At 35.6% G+C, this 6,241-nt stretch overlaps 1 pseudogene; it reads left to right on the forward strand.

Annotated features, from left to right (window-relative positions):
• The first annotated feature begins 354 nt into the window (after positions 1 to 354).
• Positions 355 to 453, forward strand: LOC132305873 (small nucleolar RNA R71; annotated as a pseudogene).
• The last annotated feature ends 5,788 nt before the right edge of the window (positions 454 to 6,241 follow it).

Genomic DNA, 6,241 nt, shown 5'->3' on the forward strand with positions numbered 1-6,241 from the left:
ATACATGATTCATTTGATGCACGATGAGAATGGTTAGGGAAGGAAGTTACTTGGTTCGCCGAGTTTTGGTTAATCAAAAATTGATCAAACCTTTGAGACAAAGACTTCATTTCGGCGGCTATCTCATTAGAATTGTCGACTTAAAGTAAGCCAATACTCTTCCTACCATGTGTATTTCTACCATTCTTTGATGACAATGTTCTACGCAATGAATTCTCAATCATGTTTTCATAGAGACGCCATACGTCATCCTCATGCCTATCAATGTAAGAGCCACCCATAGAAGCATCAACCATGCCCTTATAGTTATCCGATAAACTTTCAAAGAAATATTGGACTAATTGCCATTTGGGCATGTCATGGTGTGGACACTTCCTTAGCAATTCATTGAAGCATTCCCATGCCTCATGAAATGTTTCTCCATTCCCATGGGTAAATTCTCTAATTGAAGTTCTCATGGCATTGGTCATAGAAACCGGATAGTACTTTTTCAAAAACTCTTGTTGCATTTCTACCCAAGAAGTGATTGAAAAAGGCCAAGATTGTTAAACCAATATTTTGCCTTGTCTTTAAGGGTGAATGGAAAAAGTTTAAGCCTTAAGACTTCTTCCGGCATCTCCATGTATTTCATGGTAGAACAAACTTCAAGAAACTCATCCAAATGCTTATAGGGTTCTTCACTTGGAAGTCCATGAAAGTTAGGAAGCATTTGAATGGTTTGTGCTTTAATTTCATAATGGTGTGTTCGAAATGGTGGCAATTGAATGCATGTGGGTGCATTATATTCATTTGGCACATAATGGTCTCTCAAAGTAAGTGGTGGGTTAGCAACTTGAGGTGCAACATGAACACCTTGATTTTGAATTCCTCGATTGACAATGGGAGGTTGTGGAGCATACATTGGCCTTGGAATTCCGAATGGAACTTGGCCTTGTTGTTATGGTGGTTGGATGAATGGCCTTGGCATGCCTAATGGTACTTGCATGTTTTCATTGTGCACATTGGGATGAAGGATACCTTGTGGGTCTATGTGACCAATGTCCTCAATATGGTCATCATTATGGTCATCCATTGAAAGATTGGCTCTATTTGAACTTCCTCTTCCCCTAGGATTTCTAACGGTGGATTCGAGATGCAAATCAAAAGGGACAAGAGTTGGTCTCAATGAACGACGACCATACATGCATAATAACAAATAAGTAAGCATAACAAATGAACAAACACTTTGCCTTCACAACAATACAATTAAACTTCCTCCACAAACACAATTCCCATGTTTGAAACAATAATAATGCATTGACAAGAAAAATGCCTCCACGCGGGCTCACGATTTAACTAAGGAGATTGAGTCAAGAAAGTCTCACAAAGGTCCTATAACACTTCAACTCCAAATTTAGCTTAGCTTAGCAATTTTTTAGAATTTTTAGCTTTTTCCCTTATTTTACTTTGTTTTGCCTTGCTCCTTAGCTTGGATGCTCCTTTGCTTGGCTGCTTTCCAACAATACACCTAGTCAAGTGAAAACAAACACAATAAGTAACCAAAAAGAAAAGTGCAATCAAAGTAAAGAAAAGACACGATCAAAAGAGTACTAATTCCTAATGAATTCCACAAATACGATGTTGCCTAATCCCTGGCAACGGCGCCAAAATTTGACGAGGCCGCTTGATATATGCCAAAATAATATAGTGAATGTGCGGTTCAAGAAAAGCCTTTTGGGTCAAGTTTAAATTTATAAAAACCACTACCACACTACTACTAAAGTAACACTAGTGAGAAGGGATCGTCCTAAGGGATTGGAGTCGTACTTGAATGTGAAATTACAACTAGGGTTAGTAAGTCGAATGATCAAACAAGTGATTGGTTGGTTATTTAAACTAGAGAGCAACTAAATTAAATTAAGTAAGAATGCAATGCTAAAGTGAGTAAGTAAGGGAGAGAGAGATCTTGAGGTTTAGAGATCACCACCAAGCAATGCATTTCTATATCATTGGCAAGTGATTAATGAGGGCAAATAGTGGGTTGCAATACTGGTGTGTTTGTATTTGGTTGATTCAATAAGCAAGGATGACTAGTTAAGCATGTATTGTCTAAACATCGTGTGAAAGGCACAATATATCTAAGTTATGAAGCATATATTGTCTAAATAACATGTGAAAGGCACAACAAATCAAAACAAGTTATTAATCCTTTCATTAAGCTCACAATCCAAATACAACACAAGGATAGAGACATATGCTAATTGCATTCATAAGCTTGGATCATCAAACAACAAGCATAGATTGTCCTCCCATTTAACACTACACTATAACTACACTACATCTACACTACTAGCATGAAAATAAACTAGGGGAGAGACATAATCCATCAAGAGGTAAGCATGAACCATCAAGAGAATCACAAAAGCATTCTTTTAAGCACAATGTTTTGACAATCTCTAAATCTATAGCATCAATACACATAGACATGCATCAATAACACAAAATCTAGAGATAAGCACATAAACATCTATTCTAGCATACATAGACATATGGATAGAATGAAATGACCAATTGGAAGCATTAAACCACATAAATCATTGAATAAACAAGATATATATATATATATCAAAGTGTCAAAACATCAATTACAACACTAATCCCTCAATAATACACAAAATTAAGATATAGAAAGCATGCTTGGGGCTAACTCTAGCCCCAAGAGGATGTCTAGCCACTCATGGTGATGATGCTCCAACCCTCAAGGGCTAACTCCATGGAAGAGGTTTGCTCCTTGTTGATGAAGAGTCTCCAATGGTGTCTCTAGCCTCCTCTTCCTTTAAGCTTCCTCTCCAAGAGATGATATGAAAGTAATGTTGGCCTCCTCTTTGAAAAAGTAATCATTATCCTTATATAGGTAGGTCAAAATGACACCCAAAATGAGCTAGAGTCGTGTACACAATATTCCCTAATGATTAGATAAAGGACAACTTTCAATGAGATGGAATTTTAACTTTTTTGCACTAGAGGAAGTTTGATCGATCGAACTGGCTGAGCTTTTTGGAAAAAGACAAATCTGAGATATTAATGGGAAAAGAACAAAAGTGGTTAGTGGTGGTACAGCTATGGATAAAGATCAATCATTTGAATACGGACAAAGGTGTTCGATCGATCGAATAATGATGTTGGATCGATCGAACTTTTGTACTTAAGTGTTTTGGGTCAAGGCTTGGATCTATCTTGAAGTGCTAAGATCGATCAATGTTCGATCGATCGAACCTTAGACTTGGATCGATCGAACTTGCTGCTTTACTTCATTTGCTTCTTTCTTTCTCCACTTTGCTCCTTTCTTTGTTTAATCTCAGAATTGCTTCAATTAAGCTCTTATTTGGCTGAGTTAGCTTATTTTTGGGATAAGTGCCTGAAAATGGAAATAATACGAAATCAATCTAAAACGGTAAAGTAAGATAGATAAAGGTACTAGAATGCCTAAGCTTAAGGGGTTTAAATACGCACTTTTCAGTGCTCATCAACATGATACTTCCTATCAATGTACCTTGTTCCTCTATGGAACCTTGGGTCATTGGTTTGGACTATTTCTGCACTATTGTCACAATATAGCTCGATAGGTAGGCTAGTATTCTTCACAACCTCTAAATTAGTAAGATCAAATCAAAAGGCTTCCTTTGCCGCCTTTAAGGCAGCAATATACTTACCCTGCAGGTTTGAGTTAGTAGTTGAAATCTACTTAACAATCTACTAACTGATTTCCCTTTCATTGAGTGAACATACACTAAGTCATGGACCTTATATAACTTATTTGAAATCAGAACTATCATACCTGATTGGAACCACATCATCACATCCATAAATGAGTATGAGATCATTAGTTCTCCTAAGGTACTTTATGATATTTTTCACAACAGACCAGTTATCAAGTCCGAGTTCGGACTGATATCTACTGACTATCCCTACCATGTATCGGATGTCTTGTTTGACCAAGTTTGTTCCAGTATCATTTACTTAATCTCCTCTGATAGTCTTTGAAAACTACTTACTAGAGAGAGCAATCCATGTCAATAATACAAGAACTCATTTTTTGAGTTTTGCATACCAAACCTAGTCAAAACTTTATCAATGTAGGATTATTAAGATAAGCCTATTTTCCTTTTAACCTAATCTTGCAAAAGCTTGATCCTGGGAATATAGCTTACATCTTGAAGATCCTTCATTTCAAAATAATTGAACAACTACCTCTTTAATGATGACAAAACTTCCAAGACATTCTAAATGAGTAAGATGTCATCAATATATATAGAATTAGAAAAAATAATGACATTCCCTTATACACTCATGATTTAATCACTAAGAAATCTTCTGGTTTCCTTTTGTAGATTAACTTGCCTTCCATGTGTATCACCCTACTAGAAAATTCTACAAGATCCCAGATTTTATTAAAATACATAGATTCTAACTCTGATTTCATAGCAATTCACCGAAATGATCTGTATCCATATCGGTTCACGCTTCCGTGTAGCTTACTGGGTCCAACTCATGTTTGACAGGGATGTCCATAAAGGTATCACCTAAAAACATGATTCTATCGGATTGGATGTTAATCCTCCCACTACATCAATGTACCGATGCAGGAACCTGTGTACTAGATGATGTTGACGCATTAATAAGGAATTCATCTATAATTCTTAATCTCTATAATAAGTGTGTTCATCTTGTGGTACAACTAATACTAATACCATATTCTCAAACATTATGCTAGTAGGTATATGATTCATAATATGATCCTCCTATAGATAAACAGTGAGTGTAAAAAATTAACTTTTATCATTGAGATCATACAATAATCCATCCTAGTGCCTTTAGAGTAGCTATCAAATCTATCATGCATATGATTTGCTTCCAAATTACTTGTCCATATCAAGCGCACATGTGTAAGACTACCCTATATGTGCATGTGATTCAAACTAAGATTTAGTCAAAAACACAGCTCAAAAGATATCCTTGAGATAGACTAAGATGGAATGCAGTTCATAATGTGCATCGACATCATTAAAGCTAATCTTTAAAATGAAAGAGATAATATAGCATCTCAAATCATAGATCTAACCATGTTAAGCAGAATTCTGTTATTCCTATTTGACACCTCAATTCATTGAGCGTCAATTGCGGAAAACTGGTACACAACACCCTCATTGACCATATAGTCTTTACATTATCCCAAGAAATACTCATATCCACGATCAGATCGAAGTGTTTTGATAAGTTTACCTAATTTGTGCTCCACATCAGTCTTAACACTCTCGGAATATACCAAAAGTTTAAAACTTATGTCGCAACAGGTAAATTTATCCAAAACGTAAGTAATCTTGCTTGGATGTTCATAAGACCACACGTGTCTGTGTGTACTGACTCTAATTGTTCTTTATGTCTATTTCATTTGGCTGATTAATGCCCTTAGGGGTATTTATTATTCAATACAGATTCACAAGTTGGTTTAGGCTCCCCTGCCTCACTAGGTAATAAACCTTCTTTGGCCAATCTTTGAATTTTATTTTGACTGATTATAACCCAAAAATAGACACTAAAAATACAATGAGTTAGGAATAACAAATTTTCTCTTAACATTCAATCTAGAAAATGCAACATTAGTTTCTACATCATGCAAATATTAAGAGTTTGTGATTATAATATATTAACCATCTTTCAATGCACCAGAAGCAATCACATATTTATTCTATTTTATAAAACCAGTTTTACAAAATAACAACACAATTTTTATAAACCAAAAGTGAAACAAGAATTAGATTGTGTCTAACATCTGTGCATAAAGATAGTTCTCTGACACTAATATCCCCATACTCTTTAATTTCAGATGCAATACTCCCACTGACTTAGCTACAACCTTGACATCAAGTCAACTACAAATATATATCCATATCATCGAAGCTTCTGGATTCCTAAAATCCTTGCAACGAATTGCAAACATGTTTAGTGGTTCCAAAATCTATCCACCAGGAATTAATAGATACAATCACATAACATGGCTCAATGATTAAATATACATTTTCCTATGCCACGTCATTGCTTAGACAGTTCGTCCTTTAGTGTTTTAGTTAAGGGCAAAAGAAATAGTTTTCTTCACCCTCAACATACACTACCTTATTCCCTTTAACCTTTTGAATACCTATGTTTTGTGCTGGCCTAGTCCTATTATCATCCTTCCTCTTTACTTTGCCCTTCCACTTGG

The sequence above is a fragment of the Cornus florida genome, unplaced genomic scaffold (assembly GCF_030987335.1).
Source record: "Cornus florida cultivar Cherokee Brave unplaced genomic scaffold, ASM3098733v1 CherokeeBrave_3.0.0_Hap2_Chr04, whole genome shotgun sequence".
Lineage (NCBI taxonomy): Eukaryota > Viridiplantae > Streptophyta > Magnoliopsida > Cornales > Cornaceae > Cornus > Cornus florida.